Source organism: Salvelinus fontinalis, chromosome 7 (genome assembly GCF_029448725.1).
Source record: "Salvelinus fontinalis isolate EN_2023a chromosome 7, ASM2944872v1, whole genome shotgun sequence".
In the NCBI taxonomy this organism is placed as follows: Eukaryota; Metazoa; Chordata; class Actinopteri; order Salmoniformes; family Salmonidae; genus Salvelinus; species Salvelinus fontinalis.
Window position 1 is genome coordinate 13,770,885 of NC_074671.1, and position 15,221 is coordinate 13,786,105.

A 15,221-nucleotide genomic window follows, 5' to 3' on the forward strand; every position below is an offset into this window, starting at 1 on the left:
GGGATTGTGAGTGTGTGTGTGGCGGGGGGGTTGTGTGTGAGTGTGTGTGTGTGTGTGTGTGTGTTGCGGGGGGGATTGTGAGTGTGTGTGTGGCGGGGGGTTGTGTGTGTGTGTGTGTGTGTGTGTGTGTGTGTGTGTGGCGGGGGGGTGTGAGTGTATATGTGTGTGTGTGTGTGTGGCGGGGGGGTGTGAGTGTATATGTGTGTGTGTGTGTGTGGCGGGGGGATTGTGAGTGTATATGTGTGTGTGTGTGTGTGTGTGTGTGTGTGTGTGTGTGTGTGTGTGTGTGTGTGTGTGTGTGTGTGTATGTGTGTGTGTGTGTGTGGCGGGGGGGTTGTGTGTGTGTATGTGTGTGTGTGTGTGTGTGTGTGTGTATATGTGTGTGTGTGTGTGGCGAGGGGATTTTGTGTGTATATGTGTGTGTGTGTGTGGCGAGGGGATTTTGTGTGTATATGTGTGTGTGTGTGTGGCGGGGGGATTGTGTGTGTATATGTGTGTGTGTGTGTGTGGCGAGGGGATTTTGTGTGTATATGTGTGTGTGTGTGTGTGTGGCGGGGGGATTGTGTGTGTATATGTGTGTGTGTGTTGCGGGGGGGATTGTGAGTGTGTGTGTGGCGGGGGGTTGTGTGTGTATATGTGTGTGTGTGTGTGTGGCGGGGGGATGTGTGTGTGTGTGTGTGTGTGTGTGGCGGGGGTGTGTGTGTGTGTGTGTGTGTGTGTGTGTGTGTGTGTGTGTGTGTGTGTGTGGCGGGGGTGTGTGTGTGTGTGTGTGGGGGGGGGTTGTGTGTGTGTGTGTGTGTGTGTGTGTGTGGCGGGGGGGGTGTGAGTGTATAGGTGTGCGTGTGTGTGTGTGTGTGTGTGGCGGGGGTGTGTGTGTGTGTGGCGGGGGGGTGTGAGTGTATAGGTGTGTGTGTGTGGCGGGGGGGCTGTGTGTGTGTGTCTGTGTGGCGGGGGGGTTGTGTGTGTGTGTGTGTGTGGCGGGGGTGTGTGTGTGTGTGTGGCGGGGGAGTGTGTGTGTGTGTGTGTGGCGGGGGTGTGTGTGTGTGTGTGTGGCGGGGGGATTGTGAGTGTATAGGTGTGTGTGTGTGTGTGGCGGGGGGGTTGTGTGTGTATAGGTGTGTGTGTGTGTGTGTGTGTGTGTGTGTGTGTGTGTGTGTGTGTGTGTGTGTGTGTGTGTGTGTGTGTGTGTGTGTGTGTGTGTGTGTGTGTGTGTGTGTGGCGGGGGGGTGTGAGTGTATAGGTGTGCTTGTGTGTGTGGCGGGGGGGTGTGTGTGTGTGTGGCGGGGGGATTGTGTGTGTATAGGTGTGTGTGTGTGTGTGTGGCGGGGGGGTGTGTGTGTGTGTGTGTGTGGCGGGGGTGTGTGTGTGTGTGTGGCGGGGGTGTGTGTGTGTGTGTGTGTGTGTGGCGGGGGTGTGTGTGTATGTGTGGCGGGGGTGTGTGTGTGTGTGTGTGTGTGTGGCGGGGTGTGTGTGTGTGTGTGGCGGGGGGATTGTGAGTGTATAGGTGTGTGTGTATATGTGTTTGTGTGTGTGTGGCGGGGGGATTGTGAGTGTATAGGTGTGTGTGTGTGTGGCGGGGGTGTGTGTGTGTGTGTTTGTGTGTGGCGGGGGTGTGTGTGTGTGTGTGTGTGGGGCGGGGGGATTGTGTGTGTATGTGTGTGTGGCGGGGGGGTGTGTGTGTGTGTGTGTGTGTGGCGGGGGGGTGTGAGTGTATAGGTGTGTGTGTGTGTGTGGCGGGTGTGTGTGTGTGTGTGTGTGTGTGTGTGTGGCGGGGGTTTGTGTGTGTATATGTGTGTGTGTGTGTGTGGCGGGGGGATTGTGTGTGTATATGTGTGTGTGTGTGTGTGGCGGGGGGATTGTGTGAATAGGTGTGTGTGTGTGGCGGGGGGGTGTGTATGTGTGTGTGTGTGTGGCGGGGGGGTGTGAGTGTATAGGTGTGTGTGTGTGTGGCGGGGGGGTGTGAGTGTATATGTGCGTGTGTGTGGCAGGGGGGATTGTGTGTGTATAGGTGTGTGTGTGTGTGGCGGGGGGGGTGTGTTTGTGTGTATATGTGTGTGTTTGTGTGTGTGTGTGGCGGGGGGTTGTGCGTGCGTGTGTGTGGTGGGGGGGGGGGTGGTGTGTGTGTTTGTGTGGCGGGGGGGTGGTTGTGAGTGTATATGTGTGTGTGTGTTGCGGGGGGGGTTGTGTGTGTGTGTGTGTGGGCGGGGGGGTGTGTGTGTGTGTGTGTGTGTGTGTGTGGCGGGGGGGTGTGTGTGTGTGTGTGTGTGTGGCGGGGGATTGTGTGTGTGTGTGTGTGGTGGGGGGGGGTGGTGTGTGTGTGTGGCAGGGGTGGTTGTGTGTGTATATGTGTGTGTGTGTGGCGGAGGGATTGTGAGTGTGTGTATATGTGTGTGTGTGTGTGTGTGTGTGTGGCGGGGGGGTTGTGTGTGAGTGTATATGTGTGTGTGTGTGTTGCGGGGGTGATTGTGAGTGTGTGTGTGGCGGGGGGGTTGTGTGTGTGGCGGGGGGGTGTGAGTGTATATGTGTGTGTGTGTGTGTGTGTGTGTGTGTGTGTGTGTGTGTGTGTGTGTGTGTGTGTGTGTGTGTGTGTGTGTGTGTGTGTGTGTGTGTGTGTGTGTGTGGCGGGGGGATTGTGTGTGTATATGTGTGTGTGTGTGTGTGGCGGGGGGATTGTGTGTGTATAGGTGTGTGTGTGTGGCGGGGGTGTGTGTGTGTGTGTGTGTGTGTGTGTGGCGGGGGGGTGTGAGTGTATAGGTGTGTGTGTGTGTGGCGGGGGGGTGTGTGTGTGTGTATATGTGTGTGTGTGTGTGTGTGGCGGGGGGTTGTGCGTGTGTGTGTGTGGTGGGGGGGGGGGGGTGGGTGTGTGTGTGTGTGTGGCGGGGGTGGTTGTGAGTGTATATGTGTGTGTGTGTTGCGGGGGGGTTGTGTGTGTGTGTGTGTGTGGCGGGGGGGTGTGTGTGTGTGTGTGTGTGTGGGCGGGGGGGGTGTGTGTGTGTGTGTGTGGCGGGGGATTGTGTGTGTGTGTGTGTGGTGGGGGGGGGGTGGTGTGTGTGTGTGGCGGGGGTGGTTGTGTGTGTATATGTGTGTGTGTGTGGCGGAGGGATTGTGAGTGTGTGTATATGTGTGTGTGTGTGTGTGTGTGGCGGGGGGGTTGTGTGTGAGTGTATATGTGTGTGTGTGTGTTGCGGGGGGGATTGTGAGTGTGTGTGTGGCGGGGGGGATTGTGTGTGTGTGTGTGTGTGTGTGTGTGTGTGTGTGTGTGTGTGTGTGTGTGTGTGTGTGTGTGTGTGTGTGTGTGTGTGTGTGTGTGTGTGTGTGTGTGTGTGTGTGTGTGTGGCGGGGGGGTGTGTGTGTGTGTGTGTGTGTGTGTGTGTGTGTGTGTGTGTGTGTGTGTGTGTGTGTGTGTGTGGCGGGTGGATTGTGTGTGTGTGTGTGGCGGGGGGGTTGTGTGTGTATATGTGTGTGTGTGTGTGTGTGTGTGTGTGCGGCGGGGGATTGTGTGTGTGTGTGTGGCGGGGGGATTGTGTGTGTATATGTGTGTGTGTGTGTGGCGGGGGGGATTGTGTGTGTGTGTGTGTGTGTGTGTGTGTGGCGGGGGGGATTGTGTGTGAGTGTGTGGCGGGGTGTGTGTGTGTGTGTGTGTGTGTGTGTGTGTGTTTGTGTGGCGGTGGGTGTGTGTGTGTGTGTGTGTGGCGGGGGGGTTGTGTGTGTGTATGTGGCGGGGGGGTTGTGTATGTGTGTGTGGCGGGGGGGTTGTGTGTTTGTGTGTGTGTGGCGGGGGGGTTGTGTATGTGTGTGTGGCGGGGGGGGGGCTGTGTGTGTGTGGCGGGGGCGGTTGTGTGTGTGTGTGTGGCGGGGGTGTTGTGTGTGTATGTGTGTGTGTGTGTGTGGCGGGGGGGTTGTGTGTGTGTGACTAAGGAGAAAAAAAGTTGTATATGGGGTCAGGAGTGCTTTTTAACCAGCGAGCTATAGACAGGAGAGAGAGAGAGGGGGGGGGGGAGAGTGATAGGGGAGAGACAAGACAAGAGAGAGAGAGCTTTAGTTGTGATGAAATAGGAATAGAGAGAGAGAGAGCTTTAGTTGTGATGAAATAGGGATAGAGAGAGAGAGCTTTAGTTGTGATGAAATAGGGATAGAGAGAGAGAGCTTTAGTTGTGTTGAAATAGGGATAGAGAGAGAGAGAGCTTTAGTTGTGATGAAATAGGAATAGAGAGAGAGAGAGCTTTAGTTGTGATGAAATAGGGAGAGAGAGAGAGAGCTTTAGTTGTGTTGAAATAGGGATAGAGAGAGAGAGCTTTAGTTGTGATGAAATAGGGATAGAGAGAGAGAGCTTTAGTTGTGATGAAATAGGGATAGAGAGAGAGAGCTTTAGTTGTGTTGAAATAGGGATAGAGAGAGAGAGAGCTTTAGTTGTGATGAAATAGGAATAGAGAGAGAGAGCTTTAGTTGTGATGAAATAGGGATAGAGAGAGAGAGAGCTTTAGTTGTGTTGAAATAGGGATAGAGAGAGAGAGCGCTTTAGTTGTGATGAAATAGGAATAGAGAGAGAGAGCTTTAGTTGTGATGAAATAGGGAGAGAGAGAGAGAGAGCTTTAGTTGTGATGAAATAGGGAGAGAGAGAGAGAGCTTTAGTTGTGACGAAATAGGGATAGAGAGAGAGAGAGCTTTAGTTGTGATGAAATAGGGAGAGAGAGAGATAGCTTTAGTTGTGATGAAATAGGGATAGAGAGAGAGAGCTTTAGTTGTGATGAAATAGGGATAGAGAGAGAGAGAGCTTTAGTTGTGATGAAATAGGGATAGAGAGAGAGAGCTTTAGTTGTGATGAAATAGGGATAGAGAGAGAGAGCTTTAGTTGTGATGAAATAGGGATAGAGAGAGAGAGCTTTAGTTGTGATGAAATAGGGATAGAGAGAGAGAGAGCTTTAGTTGTGATGAAATAGGGAGAGAGAGAGAGAGCTTTAGTTGTGTTGAAATAGGGATAGAGAGAGAGAGCTTTAGTTGTGATGAAATAGGGATAGAGAGAGAGAGAGCTTTAGTTGTGATGAAATAGGGATAGAGAGAGAGAGCTTTAGTTGTGATGAAATAGGGATAGAGAGAGAGAGCTTTAGTTGTGATGAAATAGGGATAGAGAGAGAGAGAGCTTTAGTTGTGATGAAATAGGGAGAGAGAGAGAGAGCTTTAGTTGTGATGAAATAGGGAGAGAGAGAGAGAGCTTTAGTTGTGATGAAATAGGGATAGAGAGAGAGAGAGCTTTAGTTGTGATGAAATAGGGCTGCTGTGTATTTGACCCTGGGGTCTGCACTTCGTTTTCTCTGCACATTTCTAGATGATTAGTGGTATTATTATTATTACACATTCAAGCAAATATTTCCACATATACGTTTCACAAGGCCATTCCAGAGAGATAGACGTTTCACAAGGCCATTCCAGAGAGATAGACGTTCCACAAGGCCATTCTAGAGAGATAGACATCCACAAGGCCATTCTAGAGAGATAGACGTTTCACAAGGCCATTCCAGAGAGATAGACGTTCCACAAGGCCATTCTAGAGAGATAAACGTTCAATAAGGCCATTCTAGAGAGATAGACGTTTCACAAGGCCATTCTAGAGAGATAGACATCCACAAGGCCATTCTAGAGAGATAGACATCCACAAGGCCATTCTAGAGAGATAGACGTTTCACAAGGCCATTCCAGAGAGATAGACGTTCCACAAGGCCATTCTAGAGAGATAGACATTCAATAAGGCCAATACAGAGAGAGAGACATTTTCCACAACGCCATTCCAGAGAGATAGACGTTCCACAAGGCCATTCTAGAGAGATAGACATCCACAAGGCCAATACAGAGAGAGAGAGAGAGACGTTCAACACGGCCATTCCAGAGAGAGAGACATTTTCCACAAGGCCATTCCAGAGAGATAGACGGTCCACAAGGCCATTCTAGAGAGATAGATGTTCAACAAGGCCAATACAGAGAGATAGACGTTCCACACGGCCAATACAGAGAGATAGACGTTCCACATGGCCATTGCAGAGAGATAGACGTTCCACACGGCCAATACAGAGAGATAGATGTTCCACAAGGCCATTCCAGAGAGATAAATGTTCCACAAGGCCAATACAGAGAGACAGACGTTCCACAAGGCCATTCCAGAGAGATAGATGATCCACAAGGCCATTGCAGAGAGATAGACCTTTAGCATATTGTTAAGTGCACACACACGAGGCAGACACACACGAGGCACACACACACACGAGGCAGACACACACAGACTCACACACACACACAATTGTTCTAGTTTTGTGTTTGTTCTCTCTGCCCCTGAGATGATGTCACGGGCTTGCTTGATCATATTTGTGTTAAATATGATTTATCGCCACGGTGATTGATTTGGGTGTTATCTGATGTCCTTCCAGGACTGCAAATCAAAACCATATGCCCTTGTCTGTCTTCCAACGTCCTCCTGATTATCCATTACGAACCATTAAACCCTGCTCATAACAGTAGCATAGAGCTGCCTCATTGAACCGTGGCTGAGAGGGGGAGGACTATCTCTTATGTATTACGAGAGAGAGAGAGACAGAGACAGAGACAGAGACAGAGACAGAGACAGAGACAGAGAGAGAGAGAGAGAGAGAGAGAGAGAGAGAGAGAGAGAGAGACAGAGACAGAGAGACAGAGAGACAGAGAGACAGAGAGACAGAGAGACAGAGAGACAGAGAGACAGAGAGAGAGAGAGAGAGAGAGACAGAGACAGAGACAGAAAGAGAGACAGAGAGAGAGAGAGAGAGAGAACTGAGTTATATATCTGATTGGTATAAATCAATGTCATTTTTCCCAGCTGATCTCTTTCAGGACAAGTAAATAGTAATCAGCTAATAGGAAATGACAGACTAGCAACCAAATACCAGCTTTCTTTGATCAGATCTGACACATTTATGCCAGGAACGCACAGACACTCTCACACACACACACTCAGTCAAACACTCTCGCTCTCTCTTTCTCACACTCTCTCTCTTTCTTTCTTTCATTCTCTCTCTCTTTCTTTCTCTCTCGCTAACTCAGACACATTGATTGCACATGCCAACATTCCTTACAAAGATTGTTGCCTCATTGCTGGATGCCCTGGCAGTTTGCGGTGGTGCTATAGTGTAGGATAGGTAGAGGAGAGGAGGAGATAGGTGGAGGAGAGGAAGAGATAGGTTGGGGAGAGGAGGCGATAGGTTGGGGAGAGGAGGCGATAGGTGGAGGAGAGGAGGATATAGGTGGAGGAGAGGAGGGGATAGGTGGAGGAGATAGGTGGAGATAGGTTGGGGAGAGGAGGAGAGGAGGCGATAGGTGGAGATAGGTTGGGGAGAGGAGGAGAGGAGGAGATAGGTGGAGGAGATGGGTTGGGGAGAGGAGATGGGTTGAGGAGAGGAGGAGATGGGTGGAGGAGAGGAGGAGCTAGGTGGAGGAGAGGAGGAGATGGGTGGAGGAGATGGGTGGAGGAGAGGAGGAGATAGGTGGGGGAGAGGAGGAGATAGGTGGAGGAGAGGAGGAGATGGGTTGGGGAGAGGAGGAGGTGGGTGGAGGAGAGGAGGAGATGGGTTGGGGAGAGGAGGAGAGGAGGAGATAGGTGGAGGAGATGGGTGGAGGAGAGGAGGAGATGGGTGGAGGAGAGGAGGAGATGGGTTGAGGAGAGGAGGAGATGGGTTGGGGAGAGGAGGAGATGGGTTGGGGAGAGGAGGAGATGGGTTGGGTAGAGGAGGAGCTAGGTGGAGGAGAGGAGGAGATGGGTGGAGGAGATGGGTGGAGGAGAGGAGGAGATGGGTGGAGGAGAGGAGGAGATGGGTGGAGGAGAGGAGGAGATAGGTGGGGGAGATGAGGAGATGGGTGGAGGAGAGGAGGAGATAGGTGGAGGAGAGGAGGAGATGGGTTGGGGAGAGGAGGAGGTGGGTGGAGGAGAGGAGGAGATAGTGGAGGAGAGGAGGAGATGGGTGGGGAGAGGAGGAGATGGGTGGGGGAGAGGAGGAGATGATTGGAGGAGAGGAGGAGATAGGTGGAGGAGAGGAGGAGATGGGTTGGGGAGAGGAGGAGATAGGTGGAGGAGAGGAGGAGATAGGTGGAGGAGAGGAGGAGAGAAGTGGGGAAGAGAAGGAGATAGGTGTGAAGAGGTGGAGATGGATGGAGGAGAGGAGGAGATAGGTGGGGGAGAGGAGGAGATGGGTGGTGGAGACGAGGAGAAGGGGGGAGAAGATATGTGGAGGAGAGGAGGAGATAGGGGGTGGAGAATAGGAAATAGGTGGAGGAGAGAAGGAGATGGGTGGAGGAGATGGTGGAGGAGATGGGTGGAGAAGATAGGTGGAGGAGAGGAGGAGAGAAGTGGGGAAGAGGAGGAGATAGGTGGATGAGAGGAGGAGATAGGTGGATGCGAGGAGGAGATAGGTGGGGAGAGGAGGAGATGGGTTGGGGAGAGGAGGAGAGAAGTGGGGAAGAGAAGGAGATGGGTGTGAAGAGGTGGAGGAGAGGAGGAGAGAGGTGGGGGAGAGGAGGAGATGGGTGGTGGAGACGAGGAGATGGGTGGAGAAGATATGTGGAGGAGAGGAGGAGATAGGAGGTGGAGAATAGTAAATAGGTGGAGGAGAGAAGGAGATGGGTGGAGGAGATGGTGGAGGAGATGGGTGGAGGAGAGGAGGAGGAGATAGGTTGGGGAGAGGAGGACAGAAGTGGGGAAGAGGAGGAGAGAGGTGGATGAGAGGAGGAGAGAGGTGGATGAGAGGAGGAGAGAGGAGGAGATGGGTGGAGGAGATGGTGGAGGAGATGGGTGGAGGAGAGGAGGAGATAGGTTGGGGAGAGGAGGACAGAAGTGGGGAAGAGGAGGAGAGAGGTGGATGAGAGGAGGAGAGAGGTGGGGAGAGGAGAGAGGAGGAGAGAGGTGGAGGAGAGGAGGAGAGAGGAGGAGAGCGGTGGGGGAGAGGAGGAGAGAGGTGGGGGAGAGGAGGAGAGAGGTGGGGGAGAGGAGGAGAGAGGTGGGGGAGAGGAGAGAGGTGGGGGAAAGGAGGAGATAGGTGGAGGAAAGGAGGAGAGATGTGGGAGAGATAGGTGGATTAGAGGAGGAGGAGAGGAAGAGATAGGTGGAGTAGAGGAGGAGATAGGTAGGGGAGAGGAGAGAGTTGGGGGAGAGGAGGAGTGTGTTGGGGAGAGGAGGAGAGAGGTGGGGGAGAGGAGGAGAGGAGGAGAGATGTGGCAGAGAGGAGGAGACAGGTGGGGGAGAAGAGGAGATGGGTGGAGGAGAAGAGGAGAGATGGGTGGAGGAGAGGAGGAGAGATGTGGGAGAGAGGAGGGGGAGAAGAGGAGAGAGGTGGGGGAGAGAGGGGGGAGAGGAAATGGGTGGAGAGGAGGAGATGGGTAGAGGAGAGGAGGAGAGTTAGTTTTTGCCTACTCTACAGTTCACTACAGGTTCACTGGGTCAGTGTGATCAGTGTTAGCACTGTTTCTGTTTCAATAGACTGAACAGTTAAATTAACAAAATGAAAAACAGTAAGGTCAAGACAAAAGCAGATTAAATAAAAAGGTGGACAAACTACAAGTATGTTGATCAGACTGATAAAGGTGATTTACATGAGAAGGCATTGATTCTATATAGTCTATATTAATATGGATTACTGTGACACCTGTTAACCATGTATGAGTTATTTTAGAAGTTGTTTTCCTGGGTAAGCCCTATTGTGGGTTACTGGTCATTAGTATCTCCTGCTCTCCTCCACCTATCTCCTCCTCCTCCCCCGCCTATCTCCTCATCTCCCCCATCTGTCTCCTCCTCTCCTCCACCTATCCCCCCCTCCTCTCCCACCCATCTCCTCATCTCCCCCATCTGTCTCCTCCTCTCCTCCACCTATCTCCCCCTCCTCTCCCACCTATCTCCTCATCTCCCCCATCTGTCTCCTCCTCTCCTCCACCTATTCCCTCATCTCCCCCATCTGTCTCCTCCTCTCCTCCACCTATCTCCCCCTCCTCTCCCACCTATCTCCTCATCTCCCCCATCTGTCTCCTCCTCTCCTCCACCTATTCCCTCATCTCCCCCATCTGTCTCCTCCTCTCCTCCACCTATCTCCCCCTCCTCTCCCACCTATCTCCTCATCTCCCCCATCTGTCTCCTCCTCTCCTCCACCTATTCCCTCATCTCCCCCATCTGTCTCCTCCTCTCCTCCACCTATCTCCCCCTCCTCTCCCACCTATCTCCTCATCTCCCCCATCTGTCTCCTCCTCTCCTCCACCTATCTCCCCCTCCTCTCCCACCTATCTCCTCATCTCCCCCATCTGTCTCATCCACCTATCCCCTACTCTCCTCCACCTATCTCCTCCTCCTATATCCTCCTCTCCTCCACCTATCTCCTCCTCTCCCCCACCTATCCCCTCCTCTACTCCACCTATCTCTTCCTCTCCTCCTCCTCTCATCCACTTATCTCCTCCTTTCCTCCACCTATCTCCTCCTCTCCTCCGCCTATCTCCTATGGCTTAGCACTGTCAAAATGTCTCCCTCAGTGTGTCAGATTCACAGGGGTGATGACCAATGGGCCGGGGTTCATGCCATCATAATCATCAAATGGGTTCAAGTATGGTTATAGTTTCTCAGTGAAGGTGCAGCCAGTGAAAGAGTAGATATGAGACTTGGCCTCCACATCATAAGAGGAGACCTGACCCTCCTCATAATCCACAAACACTCCCACCTTCTGATGCTTGCTCTTCAGTGAGAGGGAGGTATGGGGGGGGGGATGTTCAAGCCTCGTTGTCCGTTTTAAAAGACCACACAGTCCAGAATCCTTCCTCAGGGTACAGTTCACCATGGGCGCTATCGATGGACTCTTTGGCCATGCCTACATTCCACCCATTTTTGCTGCCCACGTACACCTCGTAGTAGAATCACTCCGAGGAGAAGTCCTCCTTTGCCAGGACAGAAACACGACCTTGACACCTCTTTGGGTTGTACGGGTGGTTTTGTTCTTTGTGTACATATAGCCCTTTCTTCTCATCACCAGACACGATGAGCTGTGGATGTGCAGTATCAGGATCCAGAGTCACATCCACAGCATCCTGCTGTATCCTGTTCAACTCTTCACCTCCAAGTACGGACTTCCCCAATACTCTATTCCATTTAGTCTCAAGCTCAGAAAGTGCTCTCTACACAGTCTTCTCCATTTGAGAGATGTCTTGCTTCACATTCCACTTGCTCTCGTCCCGGTTAACACTGATGCCAGACCAGTCCTTGGTGGATGTAGGGGGGCACAGGGAAGACAAGCTTTGGAGGAGGTGAAGTCGATCCTTAGAGTGTGAGAGCTTCTCCAGCATCCGAGCGTCTCCTCTGTAGCTCAGTGATTTCCTGCTCCAGCTCTTCAATCATCTCCTCAGCCTGCCGCTGTGTTTCTTTCTGCTTCTCTCCAATCATCTTAGCTACCTCAGCCTGGCTTCTCTGGATGGAGCGAACTAAAGCATTGAAGACCTGCTTGCTGTCTTCTCCTCTCTCTCTCTCTCTGCGGCTCTGTTGCTGAGTTCCGCTGAATGCTTGATGTCTTTAACTTTCTGTGGGCACTTCTTGATCATCTGCTGCACAAGATTCTTTGTCCTTCCCAACTCAGCGTTCTTCTCCCCAAACTCCTTCCTCAGAGGGATGGTGTTGTGACCCTTGTGGTCTGTCTCAGTGCAGAACTGGCACACACACGTCTGGTCAGTCCTACAGAACAGCTCCAGGGGTCTCTCGTGGTGTTGACATATCCTGACTTCCAGGTTCTCCACAGTGTCGATCACCTTGTGTTTTTTCAGGGTTGGGGCTATCTGATGAGGATGCAGGTGAGTCTCACAGTAGGAAGTCAGACCCTCCAGGCAGGACTTCAGGGCCTTGAGCTTCGATCCTGTGCAGACGTCACAGGCCACTTCTCCAAGCTCGGCAAGGGACTCAACTCTCTCTGACTGGTATGCCCTTGCAATGTTCCACAAACTCTCTGAGGGTTCTGTTGATTTTGACCTTAGGTCTTTTGTCAAAATGTCTCCTTACACATGGGACACTGGTCCTGTTCAGTGGTATTCCAGTACCTGCTGATGCAGGCCTGGCAGAAGTTGTGTCCACATGGAGTGGTGACCGGATCAGTGAGAACCTCCAGACAGATAGAGCACTGAAACTCCTCTTCAGGCAGGAGACTGTGGGAGGACGCCATGTCTAGAACAAAAACAACAGATAAACTATATAAGGACCTCCTAGAATGAGTCAGCTTTTTTACTAAGACAGCTTTGTTTACTAAGATACTTACATCGCTTTGTTTACTTAGATAGCTTTGTTTCCTAAGACAGCTTTGTTTACTAAGACAGCTTTGTTTCCTAAAACAGCTTTGTCTACTAAGATACTTACATAGCTTTGTTTACTAAGACAGCTTTGTTTACTAAGATAGCTTTGTTTACTAAGATAGCTTTGTTTACTAAGATTCGCTTTGTTTACTAAGATACTTAGACAGCTTTGTCTACTAAGACAGCTTTGTTTACTAAGACAGCTTTGTCTACTAAGACAGCTTTGTCTACTAAGACAGCTTTGTCTACTAAGACAGCTTTATCTACTAAGACAGCTTTGTTTACTAAGACAGCTTTGTCTACTACGACAGCTTTGTTTACTAAGACAGCTTTGTCTACTAAGACAGCTTTGTTTACTAAGACAGCTTTGTTTACTAAGACAGCTTTGTCTACTAAGACAGCTTTGTCTACTAAGACAGCTTTGTCTACTAAGACAGCTTTGTTTACTAAGACAGCTTTGTTTACTAAGACAGCTTTGTCTACTAAGACAGCTTTGTTTACTAAGACAGCTTTGTCTACTAAGACAGCTTTGTTTACTAAGACAGCTTTGTTTACTAAGACAGCTTTGTCTACTAAGACAGCTTTGTCTACTAAGACAGCTTTGTCTACTAAGACAGCTTTGTTTACTAAGACAGCTTTGTTTACTAAGACAGCTTTGTCTACTAAGACAGCTTTGTTTACTAAGACAGCTTTGTCTACTAAGACAGCTTTGTTTACTAAGACAGCTTTGTCTACTAAGACAGCTTTGTCTACTAAGACAGCTTTGTCTACTAAGACAGCTTTGTTTACTAAGACAGCTTTGTTTACTAAGACAGCTTTGTCTACTAAGACAGCTTTGTTTACTAAGACAGCTTTGTCTACTAAGACAGCTTTGTTTACTAAGACAGCTTTGTTTACTAAGACAGCTTTGTCTACTAAGACAGCTTTGTCTACTAAGACAGCTTTGTCTACTAAGACAGCTTTGTTTACTAAGACAGCTTTGTTTACTAAGACAGCTTTGTCTACTAAGACAGCTTTGTTTACTAAGACAGCTTTGTTTACTAAGACAGCTTTGTCTACTAAGACAGCTTTGTTTACTAAGACAGCTTTGTTTACTAAGACAGCTTTGTCTACTAAGACAGCTTTGTCTACTAAGACAGCTTTGTCTACTAAGACAGCTTTGTTTACTAAGACAGCTTTGTCTACTAAGACAGTTTTGTCTACTACGACAGCTTTGTCTACTAAGACAGCTTTGTTTACTAAGACAGCTTTGTTTACTAAGACAGCTTTGTTTACTAAGACAGATTTTTCTTTTACACAATCTTTCATTATTGCTGCCATTCACTTGACTACATGATTGAAACAAACACACATTTTAAACCAGGATTTATCCCTTGCTATATTCAAAGTAGTCACTACAATATATTTACTCAGAATGCTTTCTCAGTCAAAGACATCCTGGATTCAATACATTTTTGTTGCACTAAGTATTTCTCTCTCTTGCTCTCTCGCTCTCTCTCTCTCTCTCAAAATTTAATTTATTGGCATGATATAACAATGTACATATTGCCAAAGCTTACTTTGGATATTTACAATATGAAAATAATAAGAATCAAAATTGTCAACGGGACAACAGTAACAACAATAACCAAGGGTCAAAATAACCATACATTCAACAATAACAATAAGCATACAGTAGAGGTCATGTGCAGGTTGGTTGGTCTGTCAGACACTGTCTGCAATGTAGTGCGCTGCCAACCCACAGCTCTCTGCGTCCTCGCACAACAGGATGAGAAGCCTACAATCATCAGAGAGGTGTTTGAAACCTTGAATGAGGGTTTCAAATTTGGGGAAAGGACACTAATTGTTTGATATTTTTGACATTTTGTCAGAAAATGCAGCTCTGTCTCAGGTTCTGCTGTTGTGCAGTGGTTGCACAGCCTTTCCTCTACAGGGAGCCAGGTTGTTGTGTGTCTACCTTTCTCAATGGCAAGGCTGTGCTCACTGAGCCAGTACTTTGTAAAGGTTTTTCTAAGGTTTTGATCAGTAACCATTCTCAAATAGTTAGCCACGGTGTACTGACGATTTAGGGCCAGATAGCACTGCATTTTGCTTTGTGCTTGTGTTTCCCAATAAGCAATGTAGTTTTGTTTTGACTGTGTTGTAATTTGGTTTATTCTGATTGATTGGATGTTCTGGTCCTGTGTGTTAGTAGAACAGGTTTGTGAACTCAGCACCAGCTGGAGGAGGGGACTCTTTTCTTTGCTCAGCTCTTGGCATTGCAGGGCTTGGTAATGATATGAGAGGGGGTCACTGTATTTTAGATGTTTCCAAAACTTAATTGCTCTTTTTTGAGTTTTTATTATTAGTGGATATTGGCCTAATTTTGCCCTGCATGCATTGTTTGCAGTTTTCCTCTGGACATGTAGGAGAATCTTACAGAACTCTGTATGCAAGATTTCAATGGGGTGTTTGTCCCATTTGATGAAATCTGTGGACCCCACACCTCGCTGCCATAAAGTGCAATTGGTTCAATGACACATTCAATTCGTTTTAGACAAATTTTAATAGGTATTTCAATTTGAATTTGTTTTTTAATGGCGTAGAATGCCCTGCTTGCTTTCTCTCTCAGTTCATTCACTGCATCATGAAGGTGTCCAGTTGAACTTATTTTTAAACCTAAGTAATTGTAGTGTGTGAGAACTTTGGTCTAATTCCCTGAGATCTGGATCTTCTCTGGAAAATCATTATTTTAGTATTTTTGGGGCTCTTTTTGGGGCGCAGGTCTGGCAGTACTGCTCTAGCAGGTCCAGGCTCTGCTGTAAGCCATGTGCTGTGGGTGACAGCAGGCATAGGTCATCTGCAAAGAGTAAGCATTTAACCTCTGAATTGTGGAGACTAACACCAGGGGCTGAGGA

General features: G+C 49.4%; 1 pseudogene; it reads right to left on the reverse strand.

Moving 5' to 3' along the window:
* Window positions 1-10,526: 10,526 nt before the first annotated feature.
* LOC129858901 (E3 ubiquitin-protein ligase TRIM39-like) lies at window positions 10,527-12,197 on the reverse strand (annotated as a pseudogene).
* Between the last annotated feature and the right edge of the window lie 3,024 nt (window positions 12,198-15,221).